Consider the following 26,701-nt stretch of genomic DNA (forward strand, 5'->3'; position numbering starts at 1 on the left):
ATTTTCTTAATATATATATATATATATATATATATATATATATATATTTGAACATTCATTTATTTTTAAGTTTTTATTTCTAGATTATTTTCCTCCCTCTTAGTCCTCCCCCACTTGAAGAAAAGGCAAATGATATGATAGCAATTATACATGTGAAATCATAAAAAAGTCTATACTAGCCATATAACAAAACAAAGCCAAAAAATAGTAAAGCAGGGAAGTTATATTGTCATTTACTTAGAGTTCACCAGTTCTGCCTTGGGGGGAGGAGAGTATTTTTCATCATGAGTCCTTTGGAATTGTTTTAGATCATTGCATTGATTAGAGTAGACAAATATTTCACAGTTGATCATAATTATAAGAATGTTGTTAATGTACACGATGATATCCTGGTTCTTCTCACTTCACTTTGTATTACTTCATATAGGTCTGCCATATTATTTTGAAATTACACCCTCTGTCATTTCTTACAGCATAATAGTACTCCATTACAATCATATGCCACAACTTGTCTAGCCATTACCTAGTTTATGAGCATCCCCTAAATTTGCAATTCTTTGCCACAGCAAAGAGCAACTATAAATATTTTTATACATACAGGTGCTTTTGCTTTCATATAGAATAAATATAGATATCTATGTCTTTATCTATACCTACCTTCATATATATGTATATATCTTTATGGTACAGACCTATTAGATAGATAGCTAGATCTATATCAATATCAATAGTGATAGATATTGATATTGATATAGATTTATCTTTGTGGTATAGTCCTGAACTGAACTGAAATGGTATTGCTGATTCAAAGGGCATATACACTTTTAAGTCCTTTGTGCATAGTTCCAAATTGTTCACTAGAATGGTAGGACAACAATTCATCCTATTTTTCCTAAACCTATCTTGCAGTTGCCATTTCTGATAGGTGTGAGGTAGTAACTCAGAACTATTTTAATTTGCCTTACTCTAATTGATTATGATTTAGAACTTTCTTTTTTCCTATGAGTATAGATAGCTTTGACTTCTCCCTCTGAAACCTGCCTGTTTACATCCTTTGACCATTTATCAATTGGAAAATGGTTCTTTTCAAAAAAATAAATTTGGACTAGTTCCTTGTTTGAGAAATGAGGCCTTTATCAGAGAAACAGTGTAAAATTTGTTGATATTACTTTGTTGTCTATGGAATTTCTTAAAAACAAAACAAAACATAGTTTCCTTGATTGTTTCTTTCAATTAGGTCTATTTTTGCTTTTGCCTTGTGTGCAATCATTATAACTACCCCTTGATTTTTTTTTACTTCATCTAAAGCATATTAGATTCTCTTCCAGTTCTTTATTTTAACTCTGTGTGTGTTTTTCTGTTTTAAATTTTTCTTGCTCACAATTTTGTTGGATTCTGGTTTCTAATCTATTCTGCTCTCCATTTTTGTTTTATGGCTTAGCTTACCTAATTTCCATATATAGTTATGATTACTGAGTATTTCCCTCCATCCTATTATCTTCTGTTTCTTCCTCTCTTGTTATCCTTTCCCTCTTAAAAAGTAAATTTTGCTTCTGATCATTGTTTCACTTAATCTGCCCTCCCTTTACCATTCCCCCATACCATATATCTTATCCCCTTGCCCTCTTATTTCTGTGTTGGGTAAAATAGATTTCCATACCTGTGTACACATATACACAAACACACACCACATACACATTTATGTGTGTTTGTGCATGCATGTGTTGTACCAGAAGTGAGACACGCCACAGAGTATAAGTTTTAAATGGAGAATTTATTAGCCGGCGGCCATTAGGGGTATGCTACCCAGATCAAATGGCTCTGTGTTGGGGTGAAGGTATGGCTTATATAGGACATACGGGGGTACAGTGGTGAATCATCTCTTGGAGTTTTACAGGCCAGGTCACAGGGTGGTGGGTGGTCCCAGAGAACAGGAACAAAGGTCCTGACTGATCACAAGATTCTGACAGGTTTATTGTTAAGTGGAATAATCTTATTGACATTCCTTGGTGGAGTCACGGAGCCCCAGGGATATCTGCTAGACAGAAAGGGTTTGCCAGGTTATCCTTCAGTGGTATGGTCCTACCTATTGACATTCCTTGGACGAGTCACAGGGCCCCAGGGATATCTGCTAAATTCTGAAGAGATCTGAGTCCATTCTTTCTGGGGGTGCTTGTCAGTAGCTAGGGGTTTTCTCAGGGGTTCCTAACAGTAACTGATTTTCCAGTACCACACATGTGTGTTTGTTTATTCTTCCCTCTTCAAACCAATTCTAAAGAAAGTGAGATTCAAGCATTGCCTGCCATTCCTCCAACTCCACATTTCCCCTTCCACTATAAAACATCTTTCTTTGGTGCCTATTTTATGTGAGGAATATCTCCCCCATTGTACATTTTCCTTCCCCCTTCTCTGGGCACATCTCTCTTTCTCATGCTTTCATTATTTTTTTTGGAAATCATCCCAACATAATCTGTTCATACCAATGTCCTTCGTCTATATGGACTCCTTCTAACTGTCCTAGTAATGATAAAATTCTTAGGATTTATATGTGTCATCTTCCCATAAAAATATATAAACAGTTTAACTATTGTTTCCTTTATGATTATTCTTTCATGTTTACCTTTTTAAATGTCTCTTGAGTCTTATATTTTAATATCAAATTTTCTATTTAGCTCCGGTCTTTTCAATATGAATGCTTGGAAGAAATATTTCATGAAATGTCTATTCCCGCCCCCCCCATAGGATTATACTCAGTTTTCCTGTGTAGGTGATTCTAGGTTATAATATTAGCACTTTTGGCTTTTGAGATATATACCAAGCCCTCTTTTTTTAATGTGGAAACTAAAAAATCTTGTATATTCCTGGCTGTGAATCCACTATATTTGAATTTCTTCTTTCTGGCTATTTGAAGCATTTTCTCTTTGACCTTAGAGCTCTGGGATTTAGCAATAATATTCTGCAGATTTTCATTTTGGAATCTCTTTCAGGAGATGATGTGTGGATTCTTTCTTTTCCATTTTACTCTCTTGTTATAAGATACTAATGCAGTTTTCCTTGATAACTTCTTAAAAGAAGATGTCTAAAATAATTTTTTCTTTCATTATGGCTTTCACGTAATCCAATAATTCTTAAATTATCTCTCTTGTATTTTCAAAATCAGTTCTTCCAATGAGATATATTTCATGCTTTTTCTCCTTTTATTCACTCTTTTGACTTTGGTACTAGGCTGGACCTTGTTGCTCTCTCACCTAGGTGTGACAGATCTTTCCTACTGACCTTCTAATTTATCTTTGGCATTTGTGGGTTGAAAAGTCTGGAAACCACCACAGCTGCCAGTGATTCAGTCTTCCATCCCTATCTGTGCTATTATGGCCAATGCTGGACTTCACTCTTCTCCCAGACTGGTGCAATAGATCTTTCCTGTCAAACTTCCAAGGTGTCTTGGGCTGGAAATTTGTTTCACTCTATCATTTCATGGGTCATTTGTACATTTGGAAGGGTTTGGGGGAGTGTTCAAGCAAGTTTTTGCTTTTACTCTGCCACCTTGGCTCTGCCCCCCTGCTTCTGCTTTCCTGTGACCACCTTGTGTTACTGACCTCTCCTGTGCATTTCCTCCATTGTTTTAGGCTTCATATGTGGTCTTCCTCTGATCTTTAATGGCTCTGCTATTTCAAAATGTTATTTAGGTGTTATTTAAAAAATTTTTGGAGGGAAATGTTGCAAGAGCTCAACTGCCTCCCAGCCTATATATTCTTCCATCTTATGTTTTTTGCCTTTTATTAAAAAATGTGTAAAACTTTATGGTCTCATTTCCAAAAATAAGGTATGAAGGGAGGCAGCAGTACAAAGTCAGAGGTCTGTAGCTGAAGGAAAACATGCTCAATTAACCCAAACATAGGAATTGGAAACAGAATCCTAGGATCTATACTTGATCTTTCCATTAAATCAATTCAGTCCACCTTTTATCTGCAATCATTCTGAAAGTAATTTATACAGATTGGAAGCTTTATGCAGCTTAAAAAATGAGGAAGAATAGGGATAGTCAGTCAATTTCTTTGTCCTTCCCATTCTTCACCTTCAAAATTGGGCCATAATTGTGAAACATTTTTATATGCTTGAATAAAACTCACTGTAGTGTGGTCTGGGGTAAGATCCCAGAGTACTAGGTTGTATTCCCTTCTGTGTCATTACCATATTCTCTAAATTAGAGAAAATTATTTTGCCTCACATTGTTCCATTTCCACCCAAATACAGGATTGTCTTGTTGAGAGGATGAAAGAGTTAAAGCACATAATTGTACTTCTGGCAGTAAGTTATATATTTAGATCCATTCACTCATACAGAGCACTGGGGAATATAGAATGGAATCCAATACCTTATGTTTTCAGTTTTTTGGTGAAAATGTGCAATATATTACTTGTAACTGCTCTACTAAAGATATATTTATACTATTTAATTGAAATAAAAATCTAGAAAAGCAATGTCTCTGGGAATTGTGAAAATTCACTTAATATAACCCTCTAATGTCACAATCTGTGCATTTCATAGCTCATTGGCATAAGCAAATGACAGTTTCAGACTGCAGTTTTTATTGTAGGTTTCTAAGGTGTGATAGGATTTGTTCTACTAGTGATGCGTGGGTGATTGCCATTGTATAATGCTAAAGGCTGTAACAAGCAGAAAACCATTGAGTAGCAAAAAGGCAAGTCATTATTGAAGTACTGTAAACCAGAATCCTCCCTCAAATTTGACTGATTTTAATCATCGATAAAAACACTGTTTATTCTAGGCCTTATTTCTATTTATCATATCATAGCCATAGACTTATAGGATGAAATAGTGCACACACTGAATCCACTGTCCATAACACACAATCCCAAGGAAAGTATTTTTGTCCTTTCTGTTTTAGTCAGAGCATAGGAAAATTGTGTGGATGTTTCACACTTTCAAATTTTATTTAAGGATAACTGGGGGTTTTTTGCTCTTATTTGTACGAAATAAATTCTTTAAAAAGTTATATACAAGGACAAAAGAGAAGCACATAATAGTTTCCTCTTTGTGTTTGGGCTGCTGGATTAAAATAGTGGAAATGAGAGATAGAATAGTAGGAATGGAACACATGGAAACATTAATTGAACATGTTTAGAAATGAACTTTAAGATACAAATAATGTTAGACTTGAGATTCTGATAATGGGCCATTTCTATCACCTGTGACCTTAATGTTTGTTGTTAGAGAGGAAATAGCCATACTACCAATTTTTTTTTTTCAAAACTGGAAAAAGGAAACACTGGGGTATATCCGAAAGAATATTGGCTCTGCAGTAAGACCTGAGATTCAATCAACCAATCAATAAGAATTTATTAAGCATGTATTATGTGTCCATCTCTGCACTAAAGACACAAAGAGAAAATGAAATTATCCATGCTGTCAAATAGTTTAGAGTTTTTTCCCATGTACCACCCTACTTCACTTCCACATGCTTGTGTACTGGCAGCTTCTTATTCTTGATATTCTCTGCCTTGTCAACCTGCCTTTGAGTTTCCTTAGCTTCCTTGAAGAATCTGCTCAAATCTAATCTTCAGCAGGCCTTTTCTGTTCTCCATAGCCATCAGTAAATTTATCTTTCAGATTATTTTAATCTAATATATATATATATATATATACACACATGTATACACATATGTGTGCATATACATACATAAATGTATTGTTTATGTGTATATGCATACACTTGTGCATATGCATATGTAACATACATACATATGCATGTGTATGTCTATACAAATATACATACATATACCTATATAAGTTTCTTGAGGTCACAGACTACTTTTTGCATTTTTTGTTTCCCCAATGCTTAGTACCGTGCCTGGCACATAATAATTGCTTAATAAATGCTCATTGACTGGCGTTCTATTGGGGAAAGAACATGAATATGTGTAAGTGCACAAAGTTAATAGGAGGCAATTTTTTGGTGAGACCATAGCCACTAAGGAGGTCAAAAAGCATGTCATGCAGGAGGTGAATTCAGCTATGCAAACAGCTAGGGATTCTAAGAGGAAGAGGTAGCAATACATTTTAGGCTTAGGGGATATGAGAAGACACAACATATGTGGAGAAGAGCAAGAAGGAGAGTTTTCCTGGATCATAGGGAGAATAAAAGAGAATAATCCATAGTAACTCTGTAAAGATTACTTGGATAAAGGTAATGAAGAACTTTATATTTTTGGAATATCATTTGGAAGATTTGAACAGTATATTTGTAGAGGGAAAAAACTAGAATCTGGGAGCCTATTATAATAATGCACTTTTCTGGTCCTGTCAAGCATATTACTATCCTTCCAGTCTCCCAGCTTCACAACCTGGAAGACATCCTGGACATCTCAGTCTACCTCTTTCCACATTCTACCTATCTAATTAGTTGTCAAGTCTTGTCAGTTTTTCTACCATGACTCTCACATCAGTCACTTCTCCATTCACACAGAACAAGAAAATACTGATGCTACTCAAAATAATGAATTTGTATCTTAACTCTTTAATTTATTATTCATCATTATTGTGACCCTGAACTAATTATCTCACTTTTTCTGGGGTCATATCTGCATCTATAAGTGAGATAACTTAATTAACTGACTTCTTAGAACATTTAACAGGTGTTTAGTAGATTCTTAATAAATTGTTTTCTTCCTTTCTTCCTTCCTTCTCTCTTTCCTTCCTTCTCTCCTTCCTAGCTCTAAATTCATTCTATGATTCCAAACCTCTGACCATTCTGGCAGCATTATGATACAAGAATCTTTTATTTGTTGTTTGTCTTACTAGTGATTGCATTGATACAGAGACTTCCCATTGCGGAAACTCCATCTACCAATGCAGATTTATAATTCATAAAAAAAAATCTTAAAGAATCTTCTTGAGCTCTGAGATGTGTCAGCAGTCACAAAACTATGGTATGTAAGAGGGCAGATTTGAACCTACAATTTTCACACTTTAAGACTGACCTTCTATTTACTAGCTTGCCATACTTCCCTTGTAATCAAATAGCCACTATGCATTTATTTACTACAGTTGTGATGATTTAAGAAAGCTCTCAACGTTGCTGGTAGAAAAAAAAAAAACACTTGATTATTTCTTTGGCACATCAGAATATCAGATTCTGAAATCTTTCTACAAAATAAAATTGAGAAATAATTTCCCCAACCATGCTCAACTCCTATTAATGATCCAATGTTCTCATATGATTATTTCCCTCTACTTTCCCCTAGACTAATACAGTCTGTATTATTGCTCTTCCTCCAGCAACAACAAAAATGGAAAAAAAAATAATGTATAATCATCTTGAGTATCTCAAAATGACAGACTTAAAGGATTAAGTCTAGTAGGATCATCAATCTAATGTGCCATACAGTGATGGCATTGAAACAGGGTGCTGTGCTTAGGATACCTGAATAATTGTGTCAGGAAAAGTGAAACACCACTGACAAATAGGGAGGGGGACAAAAGGAAAATAACGTGATCAAATCTAAATGCAAAGAGTGATTTGAGAGAGAAAGAGAAAGACAAGAGACAGGGACAGAGAGAAACAGAGAAAGTGAGAGATAGATATCAGAGATGATTGGATTCAGATAGGAATTAAACCTTTTTTTTAATTATATCCAAAGATGGAATTTGTACCTTTTAATAAAAAAAGAAATTATTTTGGAAACAGCAATCACTGAAGTGTTATATATTAGCATAATGTAGAGTTTTGCACACAGCTTGCAGAAGCTGGATTTTAGTCTCACCATGTTGCATTTATATGAGAATTGCAAATTGTTTTTAGAAATCATCAGTCCTGTAAAACTCATTTTGCCCAGCTAAATTAACATTAGCCCTGCTCACATTTATCAATCCTACTTTTCCCAACTATCCCATGCTGCTTCTAGGGCTTCCCACATAACCAGGTTAAGAGAAGACAATCTTCCAGCAGCAGCAAATCCAGTATGAGTTAGTATTCAAATAAAGTCTCTTGAAAGGTAGAAAGGGGAGTTAGCATGTAGCTTTCTAACTGGAGCTCAAGAAGTCTGTGGGCTTCATTTTCCTTGGTAGCTGGGATTACAGATGTGCACCATAATGTCTGGCTTCTTAGTATTGTGAATCAGTTTCCTTCTTTGGTGTATTCTGATTAATCTTAATTCAAGAAACTCAAAGGCCAGTACGTGGTCTTAGATTGATTAGGTTCTACTAAATTCTTACAAATAGACTTAAAACATGTGCTCAGGTAAAGAAAATATCTTTGGGATTCAGTTTCATTATCTGTAAAGTATGTACAATACAATGTCACGGGATCATAGATTTAGAGCTGGAAGGGAAATTGGAAGCAATCTAGATCAACTAAATTTTACAGATAAGGAAACAAAGGCCAGAGACATTTATTCAGAGATAAGAGGGGAACAATTTTGAACGTTGGCATTTGAACATTGGAATTTTCCCAGTCTTCATTCTCTTGACCTATTCACAACTTTTAACACTGTTGATTACCCCATCCTTCCTTATACTCTTTCCTTAGTGTTAATGGCACTGTATCTAGATTATTTTCTTACAAGTCACCTCCTTCTGCGTTTCCTGTGTCAATCATCCTTCTCTTTCCATTCGCTAAGCTAACCACAAGTTTCTTCAGAAACTCTTCTTTCTTTCTTCCTTCCTTTCTCTCTTCCTTCCTTTCTTTTTTCTTCCTTACTTCCTTTTTTTTCTTTATTCCTTCTTTTCTTTTTCATTTTTTCTTTTATCTCTTTTCCTTTACTTTCATTTTCTTTTTCTCCGATATTTTATCAATTATCATAATCCTAATAAAATTATTACCCATGACTCTAGCTAGACTACCTAGGAGAGAAAGAAAGAGAGAGAGAGAGGGAGAGAGGGAGAGAGAGAGAGAGAGAGAGAGAGAGAGAGAGAGAGAGAGAGAGAATTTTTGGGTTTACCCATGGTTTAGATGACCTTTAGAGCTTTATGTGTCCATATACAAAAAGTAAATACAAATTAATTATACGTATTTAGATATAGCTATATACATACTCTTCACTAGTGATTGCATCAATTCCTAAGTAATTTTTGAATTATCACTCCAATACATATGACTTCAAATACTCCAAAATCTATATAACCAGCCATACTCCAAAATCCCATGTTCTAGTTTTTCATAACCAGTGACCATATAGACAGATCTACCTGGGTGTACCTTACGCACTTCAAACTCATAGAATAATAAATCCAGAGCTAGAAGGGACCTCTCAGTTTATCTAATCCAATCCTTTTATTTTTCAGATGAGGAAACTGACACATAAGTATATCAACTGATTGAAACAAGGTCACACAGTTAGTAAGGAACAGAGACAAGTTGTTTAGTTGTTTCGGTTGTGTCCAACTCTTCATGACCCCACTTGGGGTTTTCTTGAAAAAGTAACTGGAGTGGTTTAGCATTTTCTTTTCAAACCCATTTTATAGATGAGGAACTGAGGCAAACAGAGTTAAGTGATTTGCCCAGTGTCAGAAAACTAGTAAGTTTCCTAGGCTGGGTTTGAACTCAAGTCTTCCTGACTCCAGGTCTAGTACTCTAGCCATGACATCACCTAGGTGCCCTAGCAGAAGAGGCAAGCCATGAACTCAAATCCTGTTACTAGAGGCAGTGCTCTTTCCACTATATCAAATTTACTTAGCGTATCTCAAACATGACTCAATTTTTAAAAATTTTGTTGTATTATCTTTCCTTGCCTGTAATTTTGGAAGATAAAGCTTTTGATTGTCCTTTACTTTTATGGCTTGACATTCATTTGTCAATTTAGAATTTATTATTGTACAGTGTAGTATAATTTATTATAGCATAAGATGCTGAACTAAACGTACTTTTCTACAGAATGCTTTCATCTTTTCACATGAGTTCTTGTCAAACACACAAAAAAGTACTTTTGATTGTATTTTGTGTCGGAGTTTTATAGAACTCTGTACAGAGTACATTTTTCTTGCTCTTCATTTTCTATGGCACCCATTCTATTCTATTGCTTTAAATATAAAATCCAATACCATAAAGTTATGACAATCACTATTCTGAACTACATTTTGAGATGATAGTAATAAAGCTTTGCCATTCCTACCTTTTCTCATTATATATTGTGATATTCTTGGCCTGTTGTTTCTCCAAATAAATTTAGTTGTCATTTCATTAAATTAGAAATCTATCTATCTATCTGCCTGTCTTTGTGAGTATGTATGTATATATTGGTATACGTAGACATATGTGTATATATGCACACCTGCACATACATATATGTGTGTATATATGTATATGTATTTAAGTGTTCGTGTATATATACATACATTATATATACATCTATGTATGTATATATATATATGCATGGAATGTGTGTATATAATTTTGTAACTGAATGACTAAAGCACAAAAGAAGTAGAATAATTTGAGTTGTGCATCATTTTCTTTTCTATTTTTCTGGTGCCCAGAGGTGAATGAGAAAATATCCATAATTCTGTAGGTCCTATATTGGTCTTATTAAAAAAAGTTTTGTAGTTTTATTTTCACAAGATATCAGCTATATGTATTTTGGTAAATTTAATTGAGTTAATCAGTCACTCAACCCACATATATTGAATTCTGCCAGATGCTCTACTAAGTACTGGGGGGATTCAAAGTGAGGTAAAAACAGTATCTTGCAGATTTTTATTATATTTTGTTTTTATTTAAATGGAATTTATATAACTATAATTATCTCTTCATCCTGTGTTTTGTTCATAATATAAAATAAGCCTTTGATTTTTGTGGATTTATTTAAATGTTACACTTAACTTGAATTATCGTCTTAATCATTTCATTGATTCTCTGCAGTTCTCTCAGTTAAACATAGTATCACTTGCACATAGAGATTAATTTGCCTCCTCTTTTGCTCCCTCCCCAGTTTCAGTTACTTGTCTTGATAAAATTATTATTAACATATAAGGGAGGGAATATACATACTCACCTTTCCTTTTCTTCTATCTGTGATATCAGAAAAATTGCTAGTTTTTGTTTCAGATAAATGCTTTAGACATTATTAGGGAAATAGCATGTTATTTCTATTTTTTATCTTTATCCTAAATGAGTATTTTAATCAATCACTCACTTTCTACATCTCATTAGTGAAAGCACACTATTTTAATATTTTTGTTATGAATGATTTCTTATATTACTAAAACTACATAATGGTTATTTTTTGAAGCATAGGCCCTATATTAATATTTTATTAAATATGTTATTTCAATATCTTTATAGAGGATTACAGCTTTTAGTTTTCTTCTGTGCCATATGAATCTTTGTGTTGAATATCAGGATTATCTCTCTGTCATAGAAATTATTCTCTAGTTTCACAAAATTGTTGATTTAGTATAAAAACTATCTATTCCTTAAATGACTGATGAATATCACCACAAATCCATTTGGACTCCACATCCTCTACCCTCAGCATTCTTTTATATCTCTCTCAATTTCCTTTTTTTATTTCCTGAGGAGACTGAATAAAGGAATAAAGAATACAAGTCAACTAAATAAGCATTTATGAAGCACTTACTGGGCAGGTAGGTGGGTGGCACAGTAGATAGAGTGCCAGGACTGGTCAAGAAAACCCTTCTTCTTTAGTTCAAATCAGGCCTCACGCATTTACTAGCTATGTGATTCTGGATAAATCACTTACACCTATTTATCTCAGTTTCCTCATATGTAAAATGAGGTGGAGAATGAAATGGCAATCCACTCTACTATCCTTGCCAGGAAATCCCAAATGGGTTATGAAGTCAGACATGACTGAGTTGACTGAACAACCACAACAAACAACAAATACCAACAACAACAACAACAGGCACTTATTGTTTGTGAAGCATTATGCTACATGCTGTGATTACAAACAGAAAAGCAGGGAGAGTTCTTTTCAAAGGTGAGGTGGGGAGTAAGGGTGGTGTAAAGCTAAAATATCTGAGAGATTTCCGCTGCAAGTCAGAAAGAAAGATCCCATGGTTGTTGGGTTGTATTGGCAAAAATGGATGGTAATATATCTTGTTTAATGCTACTTCCACAGACAAAATAATATCAGTTTCTAATGTTGAAATATCTGATAGTGACAAGGGCTCTGGTGGCAAGAATTTTCTTTTAGGTTTTTTAGTAACTGGTGTTACTGAGGTAGCAAGGGCCATAGCGCCCACAGAAACAGTTGTGGTATTATATCATCATATTACTTGAATCCCACCCAGTCATAATGTATTACGCTCATGAGAAGTTACAATAATACCTTTGCTAATATTTTATGTAAATTTTTTGCATCAGTGTGCATTAGGGAAATTGGTTTATAATTTTCTTTCTCTGTTTTGGTTCTTCCCAGTTTAGGTATCAATACAATATTTTTACCATAAGAAGAATTTGGTAGGACTCCTCCTTTGCCTATTTTTCTAAATAGTTTATATAGTATTGGAATTAATTGTTCTTTAAACATTTGGTAGAATTCACTTTTAAATCCATCTGGCCCTGGTGAGTTTTTCTTAGGGAGTTCTTTGGTGGCTGAAGAACTTGGTGGTTTTCTGAGCTGGAATCTGCCAGTTTCCCTGGCTGTGCTAAGGCACATGGGGTTCCCATTGCTGGTATTTGCCTGCTCCACCCCACTGGGGCTCAGCATCTCCCACTGGTTTGCTGAGGTGGTTCTTCTTACTGGCTTTATGGGATGCCTCCTGTCCTGGAATGTGCTCCTCACTTACCCAAGTGAGATGGACCCTTCCTGCCACTCCTACAAGTTTTCTACGTCAAATAAAGTGCTCTACCCCATCTCTTTGCTGGCTCTACAGTTCCAGGATTTTTAGTGGGATACTATTTTTCAGTTGTTCAGAGGTCAGTGTGAGACAGGCACCTATTGCTTATTCTGCCATCTTGGTTCTCGGGACTGTATATATCATCATGTACGCATTTTGACCTCATAGTGGTATATGGCGTAAAATGTTGGTCTATGCCTAATTTCTGCCCTACTCTTTTTCAGTTTTCCCCACAGCTTTCTATCAATTAGTGAGTTCTTATCCCAGAAGCTGGAGTATTTGGATATGATTACTACATTCATTGACTATTATGTTTTGTGTACCTAACCTACTCCACTGATCTACCACTCTATTTCTTAGCCAGTACCATATAGTTTTGATGATTGTTGTTTTATAATATGGTTTTAGATATGTTATGTATAGATGAGAATTTATATAATCTCATCCAAATCTTCCACAACTGATAAGGTTAGAATAGTCTTGAGATCGTTGGAGAGGAGATGCTCAAATATCTCTGTGAGTTCTTGATCTGTATCTGATGGATATAAATAAAAAAAAAATTTACCCTATATCAATGGATTCCTTCTCCCCCTCTCAGGTGTATGTCGGGGTGTAAGTTAATTAATTCACTGGTGAGGTAAAATATCTTCATAAATGAGAAAAATGAAAAGAAAATTGGATCTGCATTCAGGAAGACTTTTTAGCCAACCTAGGTCAAGACTGGACAAAACAATATGACGTAGTTGATAAGACAATGGATTTGCACTCCAGGTTCCAATTTTGCCATGAACTTTTGTTTCACTGTATGATCTTAGGTAAGGGAGTTAGATTCTGTGTCTCATTCTCTCACCTATATAAGTAGGTTAGATCTGGTGGCTTTTATAGTCCTTTCCATTTCTAGGTCTCTGATTCTATAATCCTAGGTAAAAATAGAAACTTGAATGGAAGCCAACAATGAATAAGTCACTTTCAAAATAAAAAAAAAATCAAGCTCAATTAACTTGCCAGCAAAAGGGATCTAAGAATAAAATGAAATATATTGCATTTTCTCCATAGCAAATAATTGCTTGTACTCAAACATAAGGGTATCTCTTAAGTTTTACATGTATCAATCTAGCCCTGGGCCTGTTCTTGAAGATATGTAAGCAGAGGTTGTAACACATTATTTAAACATCCAGTACCTCATCCATACCCTTGGAATTTAATAAAGTCACTATTGATTTCTTTTCCCATGCTACAGTGTAGGAAATTTGTGTTTGTAAACTTGAAAAGTTAGACCATATCAACAGTAGCTTATGCCACATCCCAAACCCAAGACAAAAACATTGGAAAACACACAAAATAAATTTGTTCTAGAGGCCCAAAAGTTTTCTTAGGTAAAGGAAGCCTTTTTTTTTCTACTGGAGTATTCAAACAACACTAATAAGTTAACAGATTAAGTTACCAAGATTTTTAAAGTTCCTATTTGTCTCTAAGAGTTAGGATAGGATAGCCACTCCCTCCAAAGTAAATTCAAGATCCCCACCCTTGAGAATTTTATTGTAGTCATTTAAATGGATTAAAAACAAATAGTAAGAAATCATGTTCTAAATTATGTATTCCAGGCTTCAGGTTTATAGAAAAGTTAACAAGCTCAGTTGGACTATTCATGGAGGAGATAAGACTCTAAAGTAGCTTTGAAGCAGGTGCAGGATTTTGATAAGATTGAGAAAGGTAGAAATAATAGCATGGGTAAAGTCACATTGGCCACTATTGTAATAAAGGGAAAAATAATACATCCCACATACTTAGGAAAGAAGGAAGTGACAAGAATTGGCAGGTCACTGGATAGCAAAGTATAGTACACAACAGTGACTCTATTAGTTTAAGTACGGTGTTGGAACAAAATGAAGCATGGGTTGGTCAATTAGCAGTTATAACTGAAATGACTCACAACAACAGCAACAACATGTATCAGGCACTGGGCTATATACTAGGGATACAAATAGAAAAGTGAGATAGTCCCTGCTCTTAAGAAGCTTACATTCTTCTGAGGAAATATATAATGCATACAGATACATAAATAAAATGCATATAGACAAAATTATTATACAGTGATGAGAAGGATTACTAACAAATGGAACAATCAGGATTGGCTTTATGGAATTTGATGTGGATGGACCTGGAATCTGATCTTAGTCCTGAAGGAATTGAGGGGTTCCAAGACTGTGTCATACATTCTTCTTGGAGAAGTAAGTGGAATAATTTAAAGATTTACTTTTATTATGTGATGTGGAGGGGATTTCTAGGAATATGATCATCATATGGTCAAGGATCAGAGCTAAAAATGTCCTAGATTTCATCTACTCCAAACTTTTCATTAAACAGATAAACTGAGGCCCAGGGTGGTTAAGTAGCTGAAGGTTATCCAAGTAGTAGTTGGGAGATAGAATTTGAACCTCAGTCCACTGTTTCTTTGCAATGTTAATGATGACCATTTTAAAAAGACCAAAGATAAACAAATCCTGTGCATTAGCATCTTTTGCAGAGAAGAAAAATTCTGTGAAGACATGGATAAGGTTTATCTCCCCAAATTTAATCATTATGCATATATTTGTACATATATATATATATATTATGTGCATATATATATATTATATGTGCATATATATATATTATATGTGCATATATATATTATATGTGCATATATATATTATATGTGCGTATATATTATATGTGCGTATATATTATATGTGCGTATATATTATATGTGCGTATATATTATATGTGCGTATATATTATATGTGCGTATATATTATATGTGCGTATATATTGTATGTGTATATATTGTATATGTATATATTGTATATGTATATATATTGTATATGTATATATTGTATATGTATATATAGTACATGTATATATAGTATATGTATATATACATTACATATGTATATATACATATATACATAAATAAACTTCAATGGAAAGATGAGCTAGAGAGAAGGTGATGACAATTATATTCAAAATATTGTTCAGGAGTAGAAAATGAAAGCAGTCAAAATTTCATTCACACTATCAGTTTACATGTCTTTCAATGTGTTTTTAAAAATATCTTTCACAGTCACTTTTTATAGTGCAGCAATATTCTTTTACATTAATTTAACATATTTTCATCCATTTCTCCATTAACTGGTATCTATTTTGTTTCCAGAATTTGTGGAAACACAAAAAATTCTGCTATGAGGATTTGGGTATCTATGGGATCATTTTTTCCATCTATTCTTTGTCTCTCTGCTGTACATGTTCATCATTATGGTCTCCAAGGCAAAAGAACATGAACAGTTTAATGACTTTAGACTAAATCCATATTGTTTTCTACAACTTATTCTCTACAACTTAAAGGCTACTTGACCAACTCAGTCTGGATCTCACTGTGACAAGCTATACACAGACTAATGAAAAGCCCAATTATTTTTTTCATTCTCCTAGGAGTACATATATTGCCTTCTTGTTCATTCTAATACCAAATATTATAAAAGATAATTTCAATGAGTTATCTTTTAGGCAAGGCTAAGGGGGAATCAAATTCATTACCCTGAAAATGTTCAAATCTACGTGCATTCATTGAAATGATCTTTTTGTCTAGGACTGACTGAACTTAGAATCTAGCATCTAAGCAACGAGAAGAAACTAAAGAATCATGTATTCATCTCACAAATGAGGGAACCAATCCACAAAATTCAAATGATATTCATAAGGCTAGTAGTAGTAGCAGCACATAGCAGTAAACTAGAATATATCTCTGCAAGTCCAGTCAAATTCCCACTACATTAACTCTCTTTCCTCTTTGAGACAATCTGAAGCACTTTGGGCAAGTCGTTTAAACCTCAGAACCTCAGTTTATTCGTTTCTAAAAATGAGGACATTGTAGTAGATATACTATAGTGTTCCTTCCATCTTTTTAGCTATGATACTAAATCTCTTCTGACACCTTTTATGTTAGAAGCAAGCTAAATTTAGCAGAGTGTAAGCAAAGGAACAGATATCTATCTATCCATATGTAACATTTGTGACTGATAATATCTATTTGAATTTCTTCCAAACAAAATTTAAATAAATTCACCTATCATGCCTATGGCACCAAAGCTTTCCTTTTAAACACAAAAATATGAGAATTTTATGGTGAATTCTACAGAAGAAGAAAATACAAATACAATGATATGCCCTTATTGCAATTCTGAGAGATAGACACACGATCATCCAACAGAAATTTCAAATACTCTTATCTGTTAGTTTAACTCTTCAAAGCTTCAAAATATCTTATACTTAAGACAGCCGATAAGTTTAATTTACTTAATTATCAATTGTTCAAATATAAGTTGAGCAAAAACACCAAATTTAAAATAAGAATGTAAGGACTCTTGCACATTTTTTTTTTCAAAAACTGTCATCAAAATCAAAGGATAGCATCTGAATAGAGCGTGTCTTTAGTCTTCTAAAATTAAGCATTCTTACCTTAGAAGAATACCTTATCCTTCCATGCTTAAGTATTTGGACCCTCTCTTAAATGTTTTGGCTAATGCTTTCCATTCGGTTGATGAAAAGAAATAAATAAAATGAATTCTTCCATTTGTAATTTAAGATGAATTCTACAGTTGCAGTGTGTTTCCAGTTATAGTGAGAGTGAGTTGAAATGTAAGTATAAAAATGCCTTCCACAATTCTGTGGGTATTTGCCTTTAATTAAATTGGTCTACTGAGAGTTTCATCAGTGTTCTGCTTACATAAATGTCTCCTCTTTTATGCTTCACAACTCACATCATTACCCACATTTTATACTGTTTGCTTTGCTTCATCACACTACTCTGTAAAGTTGCCACTGATTTTTAACCAGGCCATTGTGTTCTATGAAGCAGATGAAAAAGTTCTTCTGTAAAACTCCTTTAAAATAAAACTGTGGGAAAAATTGCACCGATACCAATAAGTTCACAATATACACCATGGATATCTGCAACAAAAAAATTGACAGATATTGTCATTTCTAAACCAATGAAAATTGTAGATCACTAACTCATGATCTCTCAGATCCTGGATTAAATATCTGCTTACTGGAGATGCAGAAATAACAGCTAAACTACACTGCTTTATTTCCATAGTAGAAATGGTCGTGTGTGTGTGTGTGTGTGTGTGTGTGTGTGTGTGTGTGTGAGTGAGTGAGAGAGAGAGAGACAACCAAATTAAATCTAAAAATCATCATGGTTCTAAAATTGTTATAATTAGTAAAACTTGTCCTGCCTACGAGGTTTAATGTTTCCAACTTGGATAACTGTATGAAACACACCTGGCAGATTTCATGCTCCCTTTGTTTAGGAACTTCTAAAAGTTAGTTCAAGTTGCATTTAAAAAATCATTTTGGTTCTACCCAGTGTAGCTGCAGCCCTTTTACCTCCAGAGAGGTGAGCTACAAGCCCCAACACCTCAGAAAGCATATTGAAGGTACCTACAGTTGGCATTGATCTTGGCAGCACTTATTCCTGTGCAGCAGTCTTCCAGGATGGGAAAGTGGATATCATTGATAATGACAATCTATGTCACTTTCACCAACACAGAACATTTACTTGGTGATGCTGCAAATAATCAAGTTGCAAAGAATCCCACCAGCATGGTTTTTGATGCCAAATGTCTGATTTGTCACATATTTGATGATGTAGTTGTACAGTCAGACATGAAGCATGAGTCTTTCGTGGTGGTTAATGAAGCAGGCAGCCCTAAGGTCCAAGTGGTGTACAAAAGAAAGACCAAAACTTTCTATCCAGAAGATGTGTCTATGATCTTGACCAAGATGAAAGAAATTGCTGAAACTTACTTTGGGAAGACTGTCTCAAATGCTATGGCCACAGGATCAGCCTATTTCAATGATCCCCAATGTCAAGCCACTAAAGATGCTGGAACCATAGCAGGTCTCAATGTGCTCTTAACCATCAAGGAGACAACTGCTGCTACTGTAGCTTATGGCTTGGAAAAAAAAAGTTGGCACTGAGAGAAATGTGTTGATCTTTGACCTTGGGGGTGGTACTTTTGTTGTCTCCATTCTTACCATTTAAGATGGGATCTTCAAGGTCAAGTCCACAGCTGGGGACACCCACTTGGGTGGGTAAGATTTTGACAACCACATGGTCAACCATTTCATTGTTTAGTCCAAGTGAAAGCAGAAGAAAGGCATCAGGGAGAACAACAGGGCTGTTCGCTGTCTATGCACCATTTGTGAATGTAAAAGAGTATCCTTTCCTCCAGTACTCAGGCCAGTATTGAAATTGACTCATCCAGTGAAGATTAATTTCTTGGACTTGGCCAAGATTAAACATAGTTTTAATCAGCTTAATGATTGTCATTGACCAATTTGCTGATGGAATTTTGTAGACAAATCAGCTAAGGACAACATAGCGTAAATGAATGTAGTTATATGCATCATATCTAAGTTTGCTGTGATATTGCTGTAAATTTGCTCATTGTTTCTGAAAAATATTTCCATTTTGGAAAATTCCAAAATGATTTCTGGCTTCAGAATTATTTAGAAATTTCTAGATATGATCTGTGTCAGACTTTAATCTATAAGTTAACCGGACTGATAAATTTTGACTGCTGTAGTGAATTAAAAATTAAGCAGGGAAATTGCACAGAAAATCCCAACTCTTTTAAAATGTACATTCCATTCTGTCTTATAGTATTCCTTTATATAGCATTCAATGCAACTTTTGCTTTTCAATATTAATTTTTTTGCAGATAAGAAAAATTGACATTTCATTGATTGGACTCCAAACCACTGAACTTTAAAATTATTAAATACAGAGCAATGTACACTCACACTTGACTAAGGCAATATTTAGGTTCTAAATCCACTAAACCTATTTAGTCTTCTAATTTTTCTCTTTGACATGAGTCATGTTTGGGGTCATCAGGACTATTAAATGTTTATAAAATGCTGTTTTCCCTTCTTTATGGTTAGTGAACTTTTGTTGTTGGTAGTCTAAAATGGTTAAAAGTTTCTAGCAGTTGATGCATTAAATTATCCCTAAGTTAAAACACTTACATAAAAGGCACTAATAAAGAGGAAAGAAGTATATGCAAATAAATATTAGATGTTTGACTAGACTGATAATTGATTATTCCCAAGAATGTCAGTGAAGAACTCATTAAACTCTTTATTTTGTTAGATGAAAAGTGACTGCTTATACATTTTATGCTAATTCAGAAGCCAAAGGAAACTTAATATTAATACAGCCCCACTCTCCTTGCCCCCAAAACATATAATGAACATTATCTGGTTTTGTTTCTTAATGCATTTTGGCTCTATAACAAGTTTGTTTAATTCAGACCCCCCAAAAAGCTATGTACAGTTATGGATACCAGCCTTAATGGTAGGGAATCCCATTCTCTACTCTTTTAGTTGAAAATAACAAAATTTTGTTTTTTTTAATGAAAGAATTATTTAGTATTTTCTATTACAGTATTGAATCTTACATCAGGTTAACAGACCTAAAAAAGGGCTGATTTATTCAATATTTTACTTTCTGATATGAGTCTTACTACATTTTCTATGCAGTAAAATACCTTCCAAAAGATAATTTTAAAGTAATCTGGCAAGAAAACTATGCAGTATAGTTTAAATGGACAGATTCATGAAGAGACAGCTTGATAACATTGACTCTCACTTCTGGTTTCATCTAATATGTTGAAAAAAGGGACCAAATACACTGCATTGGCTATTTATATAAGGTATTCCAAAAGACTTAGTGCAGTTATTTATATTTGTGTCACTGGTGTGCAGTGGGAATAAGACAGCTACCATTCAGAATAGTTGAAACCCACTAAAATAAAATTCCCAGAACTAATTTTATCCTCTAGCACAAAACAGGATGTAATCCACATAACCAGCCTGCTCTGATGAGAAATCATTGCTTTATCATTTATTTAACATTTTCCTATTTTTAAAATAAATGCATGATGTTAAATATAACCGTGTTTATATATATGTATATATATATACATATATATATATATATATAAATGTACACACACACGTGCACACACACACACACACACACACACACACAAGTAGAATCAGATGAGTGTGAAAGCTCAAATAGGCTGTAAAGATTGTCTCAAGAGAAGATACTGGTATTTTGGAGTTTTCTGTTTCCTGTTGGCCTATTGAGAATGGCCTATAGTAAATGAAACTAGCCACATTATTATTAACATCCAATTATGCTACATACATGTGGAACCAGCTTATGTAAATTTCCAAATAATATTACTAAGGAACCATGATCATAACAAAGTTGTGTGCCTCAAAACTTTGTCATATCCATCAGTAAGCATTTATAACATCTTTCCTTTATTAGCTATTGTTAATGTCCAAGAATTATATTATTTGTGGTGCTTGTATTGATCAGATCACTGTTACAAAGTGAGTTTTATGTCATTTCATCTCACATTGTACTCGAGTATTTTCAATAAAATTGGGTTGCAAATTGCAAAAAGATGAGAGAGACAGAGGGACAGAGGGAGAGACAGAGATTGACTCCCCTCTATGAAGGTATTGATTTCTATACATCAATCACCTGATCTTGTTTCTAAGAGCTGAATGCTGATCTCTTCTGTGGCATACTGGACCCTGTGGGAAAAGCCTCAAGACAAGCAAGCTAGATAAATCACCTATTCATGACATTATCTTGGTGGGTGGTTCCACCTGCATCCCCAAAATTCAAAAAACTTCTGCAAGACTTCTTCAATGGCAAGGAGCTCAACAAAAGTATCAATCCTGATGAGGCTGTTGGCTATGGTGCAGCTATCCAGACTGCCATTTTGTCTGGAGAAAAATCTGAGAATGTGCAGGACTTGCTGCTCTTGGATGTCACTCCTTTTTCCTTAGGAATGGAAACTGTTGGGGGAGCTATAACAGTTCTGATTAAATGTGATACTACCATCCCCAACACGCATCCACAGTCCTTTACCATCTATTCAGACAACTTGCTTGGTGTGCTCATTCAAGTTTATGAAGGAGAGAGAGCAATGACAAAGGATAACAACCCACTTAGAAAGTTTGAGCTTGAGGTTCCCCCAGTACCCAGGGGTGTTCCTTAGATGGAAGTAATATTTGATAATGATGCAAATGGTAACCTCAGTGTTTCTGCTGTGAATAAGAGCACAGATGAAAAGAACAATGTCACCAGCTCCAATGATAATGTTTGAGAAAGAAGACATTGAGTTTATGGTCCAGGAGGCTAAGAAATACAAAGCTGATGATGAGAAGCAGAAAGACAAGGTTTCTTCCACTAATTGTCTTGAATATCATGCTTTCAGTGTGAAGGCTACCACAGATGATGAAAAACTGCGAATCAAAATTGGCGATGAAGGCAAATGGAAGATCCTTTTCAAATGTGATGAAATAATCAACTGGCTTGATAAGAACAAGACCTCTGAGAAGAATTTAAGCATTAGCAGAAAGAATTGGAGAAGGTCTGCAACCCCATCATTACCAAGTTGCACCAGATTGCAGGAGGCATACCAGGAAGCATACCTGGTGGGTTCTCAGGGGGTGTATCAGCCCATCTGGAGGTGTTCCTTCTGGACCCACCTTTGAAGAGGTTGACTAAATAACCAGAAGATCGAGCATTCCAGACAGCTTTCCAAGAATTGAAGGACTCAAATTTGTAGCCATGGCAGTAGCAGTTTAAAAGTAAAATTTATGCTATAGTGTAAATCTGGGCATTCTGAATACTTCAATGTGCGCAGAGCGTGAGAAGTGAACAATTTTGCCCCTTATCAGTACTGCAAACAAATAGAAATGTCCTGGAGAATAAAATCTATTTAAAATTGGCACCATAAAAAATACAATTGTTTTATGGACGAATTTTTAAATTTCTTAAATCACTCTCCCTTATTCAATGCTTCCCCCTCACCTCTAACTCCTCACTCCCATGGAATTCACCTTGTAACAAAATTATAGCTAAGTGAAACAAAGTACCTTGTTGCCACATCTGGCAACCTGGGCCTTATTTTACAGTCATAGTCAGATCCCATTCTGATGAAAAAAAAAAAGAAGGCATGTTAGCATTCTTTTGAAATCATTGGTGTTCGTTGCCTTGATGGAAGTTATGGAATCTTTCAATGCTGTTTTCCTTTACATTGTTATGGCCATTGTATGACATTCTCCTAGTTAGGAATATTTTATGCTGCATTGGTTCATATGGATTTTCTCAAATTTCCCTGAATTATTCATATTCTTTGTTTTCTCAACACAATTATATTCTGTATATTCATATACCATTTTGTTAAGCCAATCAATTAACAATGCCTTTGCTTCCAGTTCTGTACTGCAAAAAAATTCAAAACATGTTTGCGTATACGAGAGGACACTTATTTAATGTTTGCGGATCTTAGGAACTAATTTAAAATTAGAACCTTTTTGTTAAACAACATTCTTAAAAAGAAAGAACTCACTGTCAACCCAAGAATTAACATTTAAAAATCATGTATCGCATAGAACAGAATCCTCAACACCCTGGCAAGCTTAGAGTACTAGGAAAAAACATAAGCTGAAGGATAAATGGAGAAATCTGGTCCAGGAATACTAGGAGTGAACATCAAATTGAAAGAACAGGAATGAGAGGAAGCAGCAAAAGGAAGTTGAGAGGGAAAAGTATGAGAGGGAGCTGGGGATCAAGGAAGCTCAAGAAATTCTGATTGACCTTTGACCCAGCAATGCCACTTCTAGGGCTATATCCCAAGGGGATCATACAAATGGAAAAGGGGCCCACATGTACAAAAGTATTTATAGCAGCTCTTTTTGTAGTGTCCAAGAATTGGAAATTGAGAGGATCCCCATCAATAGGAGGATGGCTGAACAAATTGTGGTTTATGAATGTAATGCAATACTATTCTGATATAAAAAATGATGAGCTAGCAGACTTCAGAAAAAACTTGAAAAGACTTTTATAAACTGATGCTGAGTGATGGCAGCAGAACCAGGACGACATTGTACACAGTTACAGCCACATTGTGTGATGACTAACTTTGATAGACTTGGCTCTTCTCAGCAATGCAAGGTTCTATGACAATTCCAAAAGTCTCATGATGGAAAATGCTATCCACATCCAGAGAAAGAATTGAAGAGTCTGAATGCAGATTAAAGTATACTATTTGCTCTTTTTTTGTTTCATTTCTTCTTTATCATAGTTCATTCCATTGGTTATAATTCTTCTTTGCAACATGACTAATGTGAAAATAGGCTTAATGTTGAAACAGTAAGTAAATAAAGACAACATCAACAATAATTGTGAAAATGCCTATGTAGTTCTATATCACAAAGTATGAGAGACTCTCCATAAAGAAGGCAAAAGAAGTGTAACATTTATTCAGACACCAGAAAATCACATCCCATAACCAAATGTTCAGCCTCCACAGCCAGTCAGCCCACTTTATCATAACAGCAAGGAACTTAAAACGCTTTATCACAGCCTGTAAACTCACCATCCCAAAACCTCTCTGACCCCCAGCTGGAGTCTTCCCAAGACAAACTTGAAGTACAGCTAAGTCAGACTGTTCAGTTCCAACAATCACAAGGGCAGCCATTAGCAGCCACCACAAGCCATAACGTCTTTTTCTCTCTCAGCATTCTTCATGTCATAACTTCCTTTTTTCCCTGTCAGGAATCTCCTCCCACCATGTATCTTAGGCTTTCTGTGACAGGCCATATGGCCTATTAATGGGTGGGAAAGATCTTCAAATCAAAATTGCTAATACAAATGTGAATGTATGTGTAGAGCCTATATTGGATTACATGATGTCTTGGGGAGGGCGGAGGGAGAAGGAGGGAGGGGGAGAAAATTTGGAACTCAAAAGCTTATGGAACTGAATATTGTGAACTAGAAATAAATAAATTGAAAAAAAATTCTGATGACAAGCTGCTTCAGATCGTAAGACCTGTGTTCAGGTAAGGTGGTTGTATAATGCTCCCTTTCTACAGCATTTTTTTCCTCTCCCTTTCTCCTCTCATTGACTTTTGCCATGATGAAATAACACCCATAACTTTGGGTACCAAGTATCACCATCTCCTAAAAAGCATCACCCCTTTTGGTTTCTAATTTTGGACCTCCAATTAATCACAAGCTCCAATTTTTGACTTGCTATATAGACACACACACACACACACACACACACACATCCCTATGCTAAAACTCTTGTTAATATAGACCACAGACAACTCTTCTTCCTTAAAAGATGAAATAAACAATTTTTCTCCAAAATAGAATTATTCTGATTATAGCCAGTATGTCAGAGTTTGCCCTTATTTAGCATTCCAACTAAATTCAATTGCACAGTGATCTCCCTGCTACCATAGGATGACTGGTAGGATAAGGATGAATGAACACAACTGCTGAAATTGATTGATCCCAACATGTAGGCAGGTTGATTAAAGTGTCCAAAAGCAAAATGAAGAATACTATTCATCGGTAATTGCTGTTTGGGCTTTCAATTAAAGGTAAGGGTTTTTTTTTTTAATGCCATGATATTTTCTGAATAAATGTGAGTTTTATGAGAATGCAAGTAATTAAACTATTAACTCTTGCCATAAACTTCATAAAAACTAAAACTATCTTTGGCTTTATAGATGGTTTATAACATTTCTCCAGTATCGTTTGTCATGAAAATACTTGTTTCAAAGCTATATGATGTTTTTTTGTATGTGTACAGTATTTTAAAAATGTACCAATGAGAAAGAAAATACTTCAGAAAGTACCTCTCTCTCTCTGTGGCTACTGTTGTGTCACTACAGTTTCTTTTTTTTACTTATATATACTTACACACTTGAAGGTATCACAACCATATGCATGTCTGAGCTATAAACTTGTTACTTAGAAATTCAGAATTTTCCATTTAAAAGCTAGTCACGTAATCTTTCTGGGATAAATATGATCTCATGATTTCCACTGTGAATATGAAGTAGACATAGTACAGGTGTGACCTGCTTTCCTGGTATCTGAACACCTGGATTCATGAAACTGATAAATTGAATAGTGATTAGTAGATTAACAACAGGATTCTTCACATTATTAAAATATGCATTTAAAGGAATAGCTCTTTAATATATTTAAAATGATCCTTCTTAGAAAATTAGAGTTTCAGCACAACTTTTCAGATATCTACATATGAAAGCAGCCACATCTGCCTGAAGCTAACTAGGACTTTTCTAACATGATTTTGTTTTAAATTTATGAGTCTATATTACCTCCTGAAATCGAGTCTTTTGCTATTTCAAATTACTCAAATGAATTCAAAAACAATTTGCCTAATATATTCAATTTCATAGAAACTTTAGATCATAAGCTGATTTAACAACATTTTTTTAGAAAATTGAGAAAGTAGATTAGGTTTGATAAGGCCTCCTAAAAAATGTTAGAAGTCGAATTATATTGGTTAAAGTACTCAGTTTAACTCAGAATTTTTATCAAATGTTGATTTTAATTAATGAAGCATTAATTAGTTAATCATTCAGCTAACAGCATTTCTTAGGAACCAGTTATGTGACAGTAGTCATAGTATTCACTTTCATATCTGGTCATGCAAAGTAGAAAAAATGAAACAATTCCTACTCTAAAGAAGTTTACTTTATATCATGGGATACAGCATATAAGTTTGTGTAGAATATATAAACTTTAAAAACCAAAGTAAAATGAAACATAGTCTAGGAAGAAGAGAACTAGGGGTTGGGAGATCATAAGGAAAACTTTTGAGTAGTAGAAGATGGTGTTCAAGCAGAGTCTTAAAGAAAAAGAGGTAATCTAAGAGATAGTGGTGAGTGCACTAGAGGCACAGGGAGGAGGATCTGGTTTGTGCAA

At 34.6% G+C, this 26,701-nt stretch overlaps 1 pseudogene; it reads left to right on the top strand.

Moving 5' to 3' along the window:
- Positions 1 to 22,456, top strand: part of LOC118854802 — a 78,221-nt pseudogene extending 55,765 nt beyond the window's left edge.
- Positions 22,457 to 26,701: the final 4,245 nt, after the last annotated feature.

Source organism: Trichosurus vulpecula, chromosome 6, assembly GCF_011100635.1.
Source record: "Trichosurus vulpecula isolate mTriVul1 chromosome 6, mTriVul1.pri, whole genome shotgun sequence".
NCBI lineage: Eukaryota > Metazoa > Chordata > Mammalia > Diprotodontia > Phalangeridae > Trichosurus > Trichosurus vulpecula.